Source organism: Molossus molossus, unplaced genomic scaffold (genome assembly GCF_014108415.1).
Source record: "Molossus molossus isolate mMolMol1 unplaced genomic scaffold, mMolMol1.p scaffold_m16_p_20, whole genome shotgun sequence".
Lineage (NCBI taxonomy): Eukaryota > Metazoa > Chordata > Mammalia > Chiroptera > Molossidae > Molossus > Molossus molossus.
Genome location: NW_023425356.1, coordinates 23,103,069 through 23,117,298, shown reverse-complemented (window position 1 = coordinate 23,117,298; position 14,230 = coordinate 23,103,069). Strand labels below are relative to the sequence as shown.

Genomic DNA, 14,230 nt, shown 5'->3' with positions numbered 1-14,230 from the left:
AGGGGGTTGTTTAAAGATTAATTATGTGAGCCATATAAAATACTAAGCATACTTAATAAATGTTAGCTTCAAAAAGAAAATGAACAGAGACTGCATAGGGCAAGGGTCATGTCAACTACAACAGTGGCCTCATTTACTTGTCTTCCTTGGAACTTGATTACTCCAGATTGAAAGTCCCCCTCCATGGCCTGATTTTAATTTTGTTAGAAGGCATTTTCTCAGGCCTTACTAGTATCTTCTTTGGGCTGGTATCTTCCACCAAAATGTCTCCTCACAGCCCTTGAAGAGTGGTCCTTCAGACAGCAGAGAATGCATTGGACTGATCATGGGTAAAGCAGCAAGTTAGGGAAAGAGCACTATACTTTCCATGAGGACGATGACTGTCTCATTTACTGTTATAACCCCAGCACATAGAAGAGTGCCTGATGACATAATAGCTCTTCTATCTTGTATATTAAATAACAGTCAGTGAAAGCATTAAAATTAGGGGGCCAGAAGAGAAATAATTTTCAGTTAAGAACAAGACAACTACTACAACTAATTCTGTTGGTAGAATACCAACAGAAGCTGAATTTTGAACTAAGAGGGTGAAATTGTTGGAAAAGTGAGGAAACCCTTAACAATTACTATTTATTTTGTTTATCGAGCACTTATTGGCACCGTTCTGAGCATTTTAAATAGACTGGTTTTTGATCCTCACAATTACCCTATGAGCTAGATATTCTTATTAGTCACTCACATTTTACAGACAGGGAAACTAAGGCATAGAGAATAAAGATTAAGTAACTTGCACCCAAGTCACACAACTGCTAAGAGGTAGAGCAAAGATCCAAATCCAGGTAGTCTGACTCCAGAGACTGTGTTCTTTACCTGGACACTATGCTAGAGTGAAACAAGTTTTTTTTTTTTTTTTATCCTCACCCGAGGACATTTTTCCATTTTTTGTTCAGGTAGAGTGGGAGGGAGAGAGAGGAACAGAGAGAAAGAGAGAAACATCAATGTGAAAGGAACACATCGAGTGGCTGCCACCCGCACAACCGACCAGGGCCGGGGATAAACTGCAACCGAGGTACACGCCCTTAGCGGGAACCGAACCTGGGTCTCTCAGGACCGCAGGCTGACGCTCTAACCGCTGAGCCAAACCGGCCAGGAAGAAACAAGTTTTTTCATTTTTTTTTTTTTATCCTCACCCAAGGACATTTTTCCATATTTTGTTCAGATAGAGTGGGAGGGAGAGAAACATCGATGTGAAAGGGATACATCGAGTGGTTGCCACCTGCACGACCCAACGAGGGCAGCGGACAAACTGCAACCAAGGTACATGCCCTTAGTGGGAACCGAACCCGGGTCTCTCTGGACCACAGGCCGATGCTCTAACTGCTGAGCCAAACCAGCCAGGGCGAAACAAGTTTTTTTACCCACTTGAAATAAGAATTGGGGCATGCGTGTGTGTGTGTGTGTGCGCGCGCGCGCGCGCGTGTGTGTGTGTGTTCAGGGTCCTTTATTAGTGTGTGGCCATGTCCTTTATTAGTTTAATTTCCATTGCAGAGCCTAACTTCTAAATGAAAAACATGTCCTAGTGCTTTTGGAACCAGTAGTTTCAGGGTTCAAACCACTGCTTAGTCACTAATTAGCTGTCTGACCGTTGTAGGTTACTTAACCTCTCTGAGTCTGTTTCTTCTTTTATTTTTTTGGTTTGGTATGTGTCCTTAGTGGGAACCGAACCCGGTGTCTCTGGACCACAGACCGATGCTCTAACCGCTGAGCCAAACTGGCTAGGGCTGAATCTGTTTCTTGATCTACCTGAATTCAGATTTCAGCTCTGCCACTTAGCATGTGTAACTTTGGGCACGTCATTTGCTCTGTACCTCATTTTCCTCATCTGTAAAACGAGGATAACAGTAATTACTCCACAGTTATGAGAAATAAAATAATCCATGTAAAGTTCTTAAAAGAATAAATAAGGTAATGCATGTATATATAGCATGGTGCCTTGCTCAGTCTCTTTCCCCAAACATTAGCTATTAGAAGTCCTTCAACACACTCTGATACTTGTTCCCTATCCTAGAGGAGCTCAAGAAATGCTAAGAAAGTTTAGGCTGAACAGCTTCTGGGAAGTAGGGAGCCTAGCAAGAGGAGTGGGCCTTGAGTTAACTTGGTGGAGTGGCGTAGGAGGCTGTTTCCTTCACTGTGAACCTAACCAGACTAGATCCCGAGAGGAGCTAGGAGGGCTTTGCACACCATAATTTCTCAGCAATTTGGCTAAGCTGTCTTTTTTCTGCTGCCGTGGTATAGTCACGAGAGGACCGTGCAGAGGTTCGATGAAGACCAGGAAGCTCAAGGCCTTTGGCAGACGGAGACTGGCCAAGGCCCAAGCACCTAAAGCTACTTCTATAGTGAAATTCCTGGATTTTGTCGGGATGAAACACCACCTAACACAGAGCCCAACCCGATTCGCCAGTCTCCATCTTTAGAATTGTAAGAATGAGAACTGGCCAAAGGGGAATCCCGGTTTTGGAATACTGGGGTACGGCGGCTGTCTGGGGACCAAAACGTCTCCAAGGTAAAGTTGCAGCCTGAAGCGATTTTTTGACCCCCGACACTTAATCGACTGCTGAAGACCCGGATGTGTCTGGGACTGGCCGAGGTACCCATTAACGCGCCCCCGCTAGACCATCCCCCTCCTCCGTTTAGGATTGAGCCTCAGGGACGCCAATCATCACTTCGCCAGCCACTCACTCTTCAAGGGTGGGGTGTAGTCCCGTCATCTCCTCTCCTATTGGTAAGGCTTAGAAGAAGAGGGCGGGGAGGCCGGCTTAGGTCGCCCAATGGGCGTCGTGGCGTGCGGGGAAGGCGGAGCCCAGGCGCTTGGCAGCTGCCCAATCAGCGTCCTTGTTTGTGTGGTGCCGCCGCCGCCGGTGCAGCCGCCGCCGCCGCCGCTGCCCGCGTCTGTACCGCAGTGTCTGCTCCGCCCGCCCGCCCCGGTCCGGCCCGCCCCCCTCTCCCACCCCCGCCCCTGGTCCCGTCAGCGGGGTCCGGAACCCACTGTGCTGTCGCCTCTTCCTTTTTCGACGCCTCCGCCGCCGCCTGAGGAGGCGAGCTAGCCGGGAGTTACACCGCCACCGCCAGGTGAGGAGCTCTGGCCTAGGCCCGCCAGGCCGCCCGCCCGCCCGGGGGCGGTGAGGAGCGAGGAAGGGAGGGAGGCTGGGAGGAGGCGGTGGTGGCGGAGGTGGGGGAAGGGAAAGGTGGAGGGGCGGGGGAGGGGAAGCGCCCGCGAGCCGACGCCCGCCCGCGCGCCCCCGCCTTGCGTCCCCCTCCCCCCACTCCGGCACCGCGCGCCCCCGCATCACGCTCCCCCTTCACCTCATCCCCTCCCCCCCCGCTCCGTGCGCGCGCCCCGGTCTTTCACTTCGGCCTCGCGCGCCCCCAGCTCATGTCCCTTCATTCCTTCTCCTTTTACTCTTTCTCCCCGCCCTCGCGCCCCGTTTCCCTCGCCATCCCCGCTTTCACTCACTGCCTCATGCCCGCCATGCTCCCCTCCTTTTAACTCTCCACCCCCAGTAGTGCCCTCAGGGTGCGGGGGCCGCTCCCTGCTTTCAGTCTGGTGTTTGGCGGCGGTTGGGACGAATGGGGGATCCTAAAGGGTAAAGGAAGCACGAGATAATTATCTTTATTTAGGTAAAGGGATCAGGACCGCCGAACCTGACCCCTTTATTTCGTCGTCCGCGGTTCCCTTGCCCTCCCTTAGGAAAAGGGAATTGTCTTCGTCTGTGTGGATACTTATCTTCTGTAGCAACTAAACCACCCCTCTCCTCAGCTGAGCTGGGACACACAGAATCTGCATCCCAGTTCAGTGCCCGAGGGTTTGTGGAACCAGAATTTACCTTCCCTAACCAATCCGGGACGTAGTGTACTTTTTGCTTCCTTGCTCTTAGTTAAGCTAGGGAGGTAGCCACTCCTGTGAGTGCAGAGGTTTGGGTGCCATTCGCTGGCCCGGGACCTTTCCCCCTTCATAAAGGTATGGTAGCCTCTTTGCATTCTTTCTCAGCATCGACTTTCCTCCAAACATAAGATGTTAGCTCATAGGGCTGGCACTGAACTGGAGATGGAGGCATTGTGGTAGGTGGGTGGCAAACTATCAAGCTTGCTTCTACTTCTGTCCTCTGGAGGATCAAGTAGCCTCTCAAGAACCAGTTTTCTTATTTCTGATCAATGATTATTTGAATGCCTTTTGTGCGAAAGAGCTGGAAGATACTTAATAAATTTAAGCAAAGCAAGAGAGAGATTTGGACTTGCAGTGTTCAACACTGCAACAGAGAGATTTGGACTTGCAGCAGCTGGAGTAAAGGCAGAATTAACATCTGTGCTGGAGAAGAGCTGAAGTTTTTGAAACACGTTTCTCTCTAAAAATTTATTTTTTGAATAGATTGCATACATGTGATACAAAATGAAAAGAAATGGTCCTCCAGCCATCCAGTCCCCCTTTCAGTACAGATGACTTCTGATTGTTTTCTGGCAGCAACATGGTGTCGATATGTTGTCTATATGTTGGAGAGTGACCTATTTGGGAGTTTAGTGGTAACTTTATTGCCTTTTCTTAGATACACTGACTCTTCCTAAAAGCCTGATAACCACTTGGATTCATATTTTTGGTGCTGGAGCAGTCTTGATAAGAGTATTGTCCTAGAGTAGCATTTCTTTTGGTACTTGATTGGCAAGGAGGCTACTTCTGCAGCTGCTAAAGGTGGTACTAAGGAGGAGCTCAGTGTATTTTGAGGGAAGGTTCACACCTGTTGGAAATGGTGCTGCTTTTTTTGTGACTGATGTGCAATCTCTGATTGTTTTGGGATGGGCTGGGTTAAGGATAATTTTTCCTTGAGCTTCTTGAGCAAATAGGTTGTATGAATAATGAGTTAATTAATGGGAGTACTGATAAGTATCAGCAGGAATCAGAAGGCTGGACCTATGGGCTGAGTGACCCAGTTTGAGGAGAGATGAAGCTTATGGACTTTTGTCCTGCCTATTCCTTCCTTGAGAACACTTTCCATGAGGTGAGAGTGATTTGTAGCTGACAGCAGCATCCATCTTTGTTTTATGACACTGTGGTTTGCTTCTCCTGTGTGTGATGTCTGTTAACTTCCTGTTTAGAGGCCGTCTGAATAGGATCTGAATGAAGGCTGCATTGAAATAGTTATGTAGGAACAATGTTAACCAGGTTCCCTGATCAGCCTAAGTTCTGGTGGTAACTTTTATTGCTGTGTTTAGCATAAGGCCACAGGGAGATGGGGAAGGGAAATGTGAGAAATTTGTTCTGAACCTCATAGTCTTAAAGTATATTCAAAAGTTTTGATTAGAGAACTGTGTGGAAAGAAGGGTCAGTGTATCAACAATAGCATCCTAATCATATTCTGGGACCTCTAGATTCATACTAGCTTTGAACAGTATCTTGTATGTAAACCAGGCCTCTTGTTATAGTTTACTGATTTCTTTTTCTTCTTTGTATCCCACACCCACCAAACTAGAGGTTCACGTATAGGGGAACAGCATCTGTGTTTTCCGGGTTTCTAGACTCTGGAGCATATTCCATATTAGCCACCCCATTGGGAGTCATGCTGACAAGCAGCCCCTCTGCATTCAGCTCAGAATGCTCATTTTTGGCTTATTAAGAGGAACCAAACTAGCTTTGGTTAATTAAAACAGATGCTATAGAAATCATAAGATTTGAACCATAACTGGGACCGAGGGACTTTCTTTTCCAGATCCTTTGCAGTACTTAAAGCCCTGCATCATTACATATATCAAGGCACAATACCCAGGTATTTTCTGAGGCATTTTGGAGGGAAGGGAAAAAAAAAGATACACACCCAGATTGACTATAAATCTAGTCCTGGTTAAAGCTGTTTACCTCTTGCTCAGAAAAAAATGCAACCTGTGAGACAGTGCCACACAAAGTTGCAGTTCTCCTGCATTGGCTAAGCCTGGGAAAAGATAACATAAGGAAATTCAATCTCTGTTGAAAGGACTGACTTTGCAGGGGAAAGCTTGTGTTAGCCATATTATTTGGTTTATTCTTAGTAATCCCTGTGATGCTTTTTCTATAGGTTACCGGTTGGGGATTTTGGTTGCTCCAGGATCTATGGAGCAGAGAGACTCCTATATTTGTATAGTAATGATGAAAACCTCTGAAGATCTGATTTGAAATGCTCCCTTCTCATATTTCATCTTTTACCTTCTCTCTTGTGGATATGTGAAATATTCCTATTCAGTTTGAGTTCATCCAGTGGGAAAGGACTGACCCAGGGCCACTAAGGGCTTACCTAGTCTCATATACTTCATAGATGGTGTCTCCCTCAAAATCCTCTAATCTTTGCCAGTGCCTTAAATTGCCATCAACCAGCAAAAACTATCAAGAGTTTTGGGTTGTAGTACCAAAAGCAACAGATGAATAAGAGTTTATATTTTGTTACTTTTGAGGTATGAAGTGGTCAAATTCCAGACCTCAAAGAGTCATTAGTGATTGCAAAAGCTTCTTTGACAACATAATCGTTAATAATACTAACCAGTGAACTATTAAGGGAAATGACAGTACTTCCTGAGCCATTCACTGGTTGCTTTTCACATTTGGCTAGTATACATTTTTAAAATAATTCAGGTTACTGTTACTTGAACCTGCAGGTCATATGTTAAGCCTTTTTTTTTTTTTTTTTTTATCCTCGCCCGAGGACATTTTTCCATTTTTTGTTCAGGTAGAGTGGGAGGGAGAGAGAGGAACAGAGAGAGAGAGAAACATCGACGTGAAAAAAACACATCGAGTGGCTGCCACCCGCACGACTGACCAGGGCCGGGGACAAACTGCAACCGAGGTACATGCCCTTAGTGGGAACCAAACCCGGGTCTCTCTGGACCGCAGGCTGACGCTCTAACCGCTGAGCCAAACCGGCCAGGGCTTATTTTAAGCCTTTTGATCAAAGCTCTCTTGATTTTGTCACAGTTGGGGGGAGGTGGGATTTGTAATATCCTAAAATATAGGCTGTAATGTTAGTAGGATTTAGATTAGACATTAGGATTTATAAATTCCCATTATGGTTTTGAGGGACCAGAAATGTTAACTGGAGAGCTTGTGCATCACTTTCTTATCTAGAAAGTATTTATAAAATTAGCTTTTTGAGAGTATTTAAACTTAGACTTCCTGCGAGGGAGGTTGTGAGCTAATAAGTGGCAAATTGGAATAGTAGAACACAGGTGTAGAGAGTCTAGAAATCCTGCTTCAAATCCTAGCTGCTTTTCCATTTAATTAGCTATATGACTTTGAGAAGGCTCATACTTTTTGAATTCTCATTTCTCTTACAGTGGCCTGGTCTTACATGATCTGCCTGCCCCTCCCCACCCCTTCTCTTTTTGATTGCCTATCATCCTCCTTTGCTCACTCCTGCTCACTCCATTCCAGCCACATTGACTTGTTCATTAAATATTTATACCAGTCACACTTTTTATTTATTTACTTATTTAATCCTCATCCAAGGACATTTTTCCATTTTTTGTTCAGATAGAGTGGGAGGGAGATAGAGGAAGAGAGAGAGAGAAACAACGATGTGAACGGGACACATCGATCGAGTGGCTGCCTCTCGCACGATCCAGACTGCAACCGAGGTATGTGCCCTTAGTGGGAACCGAACCCCGGTCTCTCTGGACCACAGACGGACGCTCTAACCGCTGAGCCAAACTGGCCAGGGCTCAGCCATACTTTTTTTTTTTTTTTTTAATCCTCCCCCGAGGACATTTTTCCATTTTTTTGTTCAGATAGAGTGGGAGGGAGAGAGAGAGAGAAACATCGATGAACACATCGAGTGGCTGCCACCCGCTCGACCAACCAGGGCCGGGGACAAACTGCAACCGAGGTATATGCCCTTAGCGGGAAGCGAACCCGGGTCTCTCTGGACCGCAGGCTGACTCTCTAACCTCTGAGCCAAACCTGCCAGGGCTCAGCCATACTTTAAAAAAAATCCTCACCTGAGGATATGATTTTTTTTTTTTTTTTTTAATAGAGAGGAAGGGGGAGAGAGAGAGAAGCATCAATTGTTTGCCTCTTCTATGTGCCCTGACCAGGGACTGAATCCACAACCTGAGTATGTGCCCTGACTGGGAAGCACACCTGAGACCCTTTGGTTCATGGGATGATGCTCTAATTAACTGAGCCACACTGGCCAGAGGTCAGCCACATTCTTTATCTTAGGACCTTTGCCCTAGTTGCTCCCTCCAGTGGGAAATAGTTTTTCCCACAGAAGTAAAACAAATGAATAATTTTCTACCTTCCTTCATCTTTGCTTAAATGTCACCATTTCAATGAGACCTTATCCTACCCCTATTTAAAATTAAACCTTCAACTACTACCTCTCTCTCCTGATTTTTCCCTACTCTGTTTTCTTTTTCATAGCACTTATAACTTTATAACATACTGCTTTGTACATTTATTGCTTCTTGGTGCCTTTCCTACTATAAAGTCTATGAAGACAAGGATTTATTTTGTGTTGTGTTTAATGCCTAGTACAGTACCTGACATATTGTTAATACTCAAATATATGTTGATCAGATAGGAATAACTTTTCCTAACTTCATGGTTTTTTTTTTTTTGTTTGTTTGTTTTTTTTAATCCTCACCCGAGGATATTTTTTATTTTTTGTTCAGATAGAGTGGGAGGAAGAGAGAGAGAGAGAGAGAAAAACATTGACGTGAAAGGGACACATTGAGTGGTTGCCACCCGCACGACCCAACCAGGGTTGGGGACAAACCACAACTGAGGCACATGCCCCTAGCAGAACCGAACTCGGGTCTCTCTGGACTGCAGGCCGATGCTCTAACCGCTGAGCCAAACTAGCCAGGGCTCATGTTTGTTTTTAACGAAAGAATGAAATGTGAGAAGCATAATAACGAGATCTTAAAATGTTCGTGAACGTTGAAGCATCATACAAATAATGATTATAAAATAATTGCCTTCCCATTGTTGATTCCTGAAAAAAATCTTCATATATATAAATATTATGACATCTCTCCTAAACTTCAGTCCTTTGTTTCCAGATGTGTGCTGGACATATCTGCCTCTAGTCTATTGGTACCTCAAATTCAACATTTTTATCATCTGTTTCCCTTATGTGATTTATTGAGTCACCTAAGCCAAAAATATGAGCATTGTTGTCAGTTCTTTTTCTCTTTATCCATTACTTTGTAAATATTTCTGAATCTATTATCTTTTCCTGTATTCCCATTGTTAATTGAGGCCCACAACACCTATTTGGATTGTTGCCATAATCTCTTATATTTCTCTCTGCTTTTAGTCTGGTTCCCTTTTATTTAAAAAAATTTTTTTTTTTTAAATGTAAGCAATTTTATTTTATTTTTTTTAATCCTCACCTGAGGACATTTTTCCATTTTTTTGTTCGGATAGAGTGGGAGGGAGAGAAAGAGAGAGAAACATGGAGTGAAAGGGACACATGGAGTGGTTGCCACCTGCACGACCCAACCAGGGCTGGGGACAAACTGCAACCAAGGTACGTGCCCTTAGCGGGAACCGAACCTGGGTATCCTCTGCACCGCAGGCTGATGCTCTAACCACTGACCCAAACCGGCCAGGGCTAAAAAATTTTTTAATTCGCATTCGAGGGTATGTTTTTATTGATTTCAGAGAGAGAGAAAGTAACATCAATTTGAAAGAGAAACACCAATTGGTTGCCTCCTGTGCACACCCGGATCAGGACTGAACCTGCTATGTAGGTAGGTGCCCTGATGGGGAATCAAACCTGCAATCTTTGGTGTATGAGACCATGCTCCAATCAATTCAGCCACCTGGCCAGGACATTCTTGTTCGCTTTTAAACTCTCAATGGTATTGTTTTCAAAATGGTTTAACATAAAGATCTGATTATTCTACTTCCCCTTCTCAAAAGTATTCAATAGTTTCCAATAATTTAAAAGTAAAATTTAAACCTTACATAGTATTCAAGGCCATTTATAATTTTGGCCTTTGCCTTAGCCTTACTTTTCTCCCTTACAGTTTACACATTTGCAAATAACAGTTCTTTTAGTTCCCAGATCAGCTTCCAAATTTCATTTCAAATGCTGCTTTCTCTGGGAAACCTTCCATGAATTGCCCAAAGAGACTTAGAAATGCTTGCTTCTTTGATCTCACTTTAATTTATAAATATTGTTTGTCTCCCCTCAGTGGTCTATAAACATTTGGAAAGAAAAAGATAGCTTTTTTTTTTTTATGTCTCTAATGCCTAGCATGGTGCCTAACACCTAAAAGATACTTTAAAATATGAAAAATCCGCCCTGGCCTGTTTGGCTCAGCAGTTAGAGCGTCAGCCTGCGGACCAGTGAGTCGTGGGTTTGATTCCAGTCAAGGGCACGTACCTCGGTTGCGATTCGACCCTGGCCCTGGTTGGGGTCCTGCGGGAGGCAGCCACTTGATGTGTTCCTTTCACATCAATGTTTCTCTCTCTCTCTCTCTCTCCCCCCCCCCTCCCTCCCTCCCTCCTTCCCACTCCATCTGAACAAAAATGGGAAAATGTCCTTGGGTGAAGATAAAAATAAATAAAGTAATAAAATAAAATAAGAATAATCCACCCTGGTTGGTTTGGCTTAGCAGTTAGAACATTGGCCTGCAAACCAAAGGGGTTCGTGGGATCGATTCCAGTCAAGGGCCCATACTTGGCTTCCAGGTTTGATCCTCAGCCTGGTCAGGGTCATGTAGGAGGCAGCCAATTGATGTGTCTCTCTCATATCGCTCTTTCTCTCTCTTCCCCTCCCTTCCTTTCACTCTCTCTAAAAAAAAAAAAAAAAAAAAAAATCAATGGAGAAATATCCTCAAGTGAAGAATAAAAAAAAAAAGAGAAAAAATATGAATAATCCTATGGGTTGAAAAAGTGCTGCATATATTTAGAAGATGCTACTTTTGTTATGTTCTGGAGGCAAAAGAGCAAAGCTGGAGTTTTAGTTCTGCTATTTATCATCTGTGTGACCTTGGTTGAGTCGCTTTGAAGTCTCCAGGCCATGTTTTTTTTCAGATTAGAAGAGGATCAGTAGCTGCTTTATCTATTTCACTAGGTTTCTGTGTCAGTCAAAGGAGATTATACATTAAAAATTTTTTTTTCTTTATTGATATTAGAGGGAGAGAGAGAGACATTGATGAGAGAGAACATCCATTGGCCACTTCCTGCAGCCCCCCCACTGGGGATCAGGCCCACAACTTGGGGATGTGCCCTCACCTGGAATCGAACTGGCAACTTCTTGATGCATAGGTCGATGCTCAACCGCTGAGCCACTCCAGCTGGGCAGGAGCTTATACATTTAAGAGTGCTTTATAAACTAAAGCACTGTACAATTATTAATTATTATAAGCTGATAGAAGCTGAGCTTTTCTCACAACTCATTTTTCCTCATATTGATATGAGGCCCTTTCTATTATTGAAGCCATAAGTACTCTTCTACAACATGGTCTCTTCATGTTCATTTTCTTTTTAAAAATTTTTTATTATTGATTTTAGAGAGAAACATTGACTTGTTACTCCACTTATGCATTAATTTGTTGTTCCTTGTATGTGCCCTGACTGGGGTTCAAACCCACAACCTTGGAATATCAGGACAGTGCTCTAACCAACTGAGCTACCCAGCCAGGGCCTCTTCATATTCATTTTCATGAGTAGGTGTAGTATACTCCTCCTATATATCATCTTAAATGTGGCGAATTTAAAGGCTTTCCCAATATCCTAGGGGATAAAAAGGTTGCAAAATCCTGAGAAGTTACACTTCTCATGGAGCCTGTCATGAATTCTATATGTTTTTTCTCAGATTTAAAAGAAATCTGCATTTTTTCAACTTTTAGAACTTGAAAGGAATTTAAAAAATGTAAATGTAAACTCATTTGTTCAGCACTTTTTTGGTATAAGGCTTTTTACTATTTTAATTCTTACAGGAACTCTGTGAATGAGATCTTTTATAGATGAGAAATCTCAGTCCAGGGAAGTTGTCATTTTGCTGAAATCTCACTGATTAATAAAAGTGGTGAATCTAATATTTGTACAATTCTGACTCCAAAAGTTGTAATCCCACCATACTCCTTACAGAGTTTTGTTTTGCCTTTTTAAAAAAACAAGAACAAAACCCATGGTACTTCTCAGTATTAATAGGTTTTATGTGGAATAAAAAGTTATGTGATGAACCCTGGCCAGTTTGGCTTTAGCGGTTAGAGCGTTGGCCTGCAGTCTGGAGGACGACCCGGACCCGGGTTCCGTTCCCGCTAAGGGCACGTACCTCAGTTGCAGTTTGTCCCCGCCCCGGTTGGGTCGTGTGGGTGGCAACCACTTGATGTGTCCCTTTCATTCTCTCTCCCACTCTATCTGAACAAAAATATCAAGAAAAAAAATGTCCTCGGATGAGGATAAAAAAAAAAAAGTTATGTGATCAAATGGGATTTTGAAAATATTCTAGGTTAAGGCAGATTTTTTATTTCTTTATTTTTTTTGTTTGTTAATCCTCTCCTGAGGATATTTTTCCATAGATTTTTAGATAGAGCGGAAGGGAAGGATGGGGAGAGAGAGAAAAATCGATGCGAGAGAGACAAAGGAATTGGTTGCCTCCCAAATGACCCTGACCAAGGTTCGAACCTGCAACCCATGTACGTGCCCTTGACTGGGAACTGAACCCAAGACTCTTTGGTACATAGGCCGACGCTCTAACTGCTGAGCTAAACTGGCCAGGGCTCTTTTTTTATTTTTTCAATTTTTAAAAATTGATATTAGAGGGAGGGAGAAAGAGACATCCATTTGTTATTCCACTTATTTATGCATTTATTCATTGGTTCAATTTTTAAAAATTTATTTTTGTTACAGATGTTTCTCCTTTTTCTCCCACTGATTCCCCCCTCCCCCTTCTTCTCTGCCCTGTCCCCAGCTTTGTTGTCCATGTCCATTGTTCATGCATACATGCATATAAGTTCTGTGGTTTATCTCCCCTCCCCCACCCCCTCTTCTGGGGATTGTCAGTCTGTACTCCATTTCCATGTCTCTGGAACTACCCCATTCCTCAGACTGTTACGTTCATTATTCCACAAATAAATGAGATCATATGACACTTGTCTTTCTGTTTGGCTTGTTTCACTTAGGATAATACTTTTCAGGTCCCTCCATGTCATCTCAAAGGATAAGAGATCTTTTTTTCTTACAGCTGCATAGTACTCCATTGTGTAATATGTACCATAGCTTTTTTTATTCATTGGTTCATTTTTTAAAAAATTTATTTTATGCCCTGGCTGGTTTGGGTCAGTGGTTAGAGCGTCAGCCTGTGGTCCCGAGAGACCCAGGTTTGGTTCCCGCTAAGGGCATATACCTCAGTTGCAGTTTGTCCCCAACTCTATCTGAACAGAAAATGGAAGAATGTCCTCTGGTGAGGATTAAAAAAAAAAAAATTATTTTATTATTGAGAGTATTACAGATGTCCCCTATTTTTCTTCCTTTGCCCCCCTCCATCCTTCTCTCACCCCACCCCAGGCCTTCACCTATCTATTGTCTGTGACCATGAACTGTGCATATATGCATATAAGTTCTTTGATTAATCTCTTCCTGCCCTCCTTTCCACCTTTCCTCTGAGATTTGTCAGACTGTTTCATGTTTCCATGTCTGTGGTCCTATTTTGTTCATCAGTTTATTTTGTTCCTTAGATTCCATGTATAAGTGAAATCATGTGATACTTGTCTTTCTCTAACTGGCTTATTTTGCTTAGCATAATAATCTCCAGGTCCATACATGCTGTTTCAGATGATAAGAGCATCTTCTTTTTTACAGCCAAATAGTGTTTTATTGTATAAATGTACATCTTTTAAAAAATATGTTTTTATTGTTTTTTTGGGGGGGGAAGGGAGAGAGAGGGAAACATTGATGTGAGACAGAAGCATTCATCGGCTGCCTCCTGCAAGCCCCCCACTGGGGATTGAACCCGAAACTTGGGCATGTGACCGGACTGGTTATCAAACTGGGACCTCACAGTCCATGGGAAGACGTTCAGTCTAATGAGTCACACCGGCTGGGCTATACCACATCTTTTTTCTTTAATTAAAAAAATTTTTTTGTTATACCAGATCTTTTTATCCACTCATCTACTGATTCTGGTATATGCCCTAACCAGGGATTGAACCCAAAACCTTGGTATATCAAGACAACACTCTAACCTACCTGGCCAGG

General features: G+C 43.5%; 1 protein-coding gene across 1 annotated transcript in view; it reads left to right on the top strand.

Annotated features, from left to right (window-relative positions):
* The first annotated feature begins 2,885 nt into the window (after positions 1 to 2,885).
* GATAD2B (GATA zinc finger domain containing 2B) overlaps positions 2,886 to 14,230 on the top strand; it is a 104,829-nt gene continuing 93,484 nt past the window's right edge. Inside the window, exon 1 of the mRNA XM_036272118.1 lies at positions 2,886 to 3,129. The gene's annotated coding sequence lies outside the window, so the exon portion shown is untranslated. The remainder of the gene's footprint in view (positions 3,130 to 14,230) is intronic.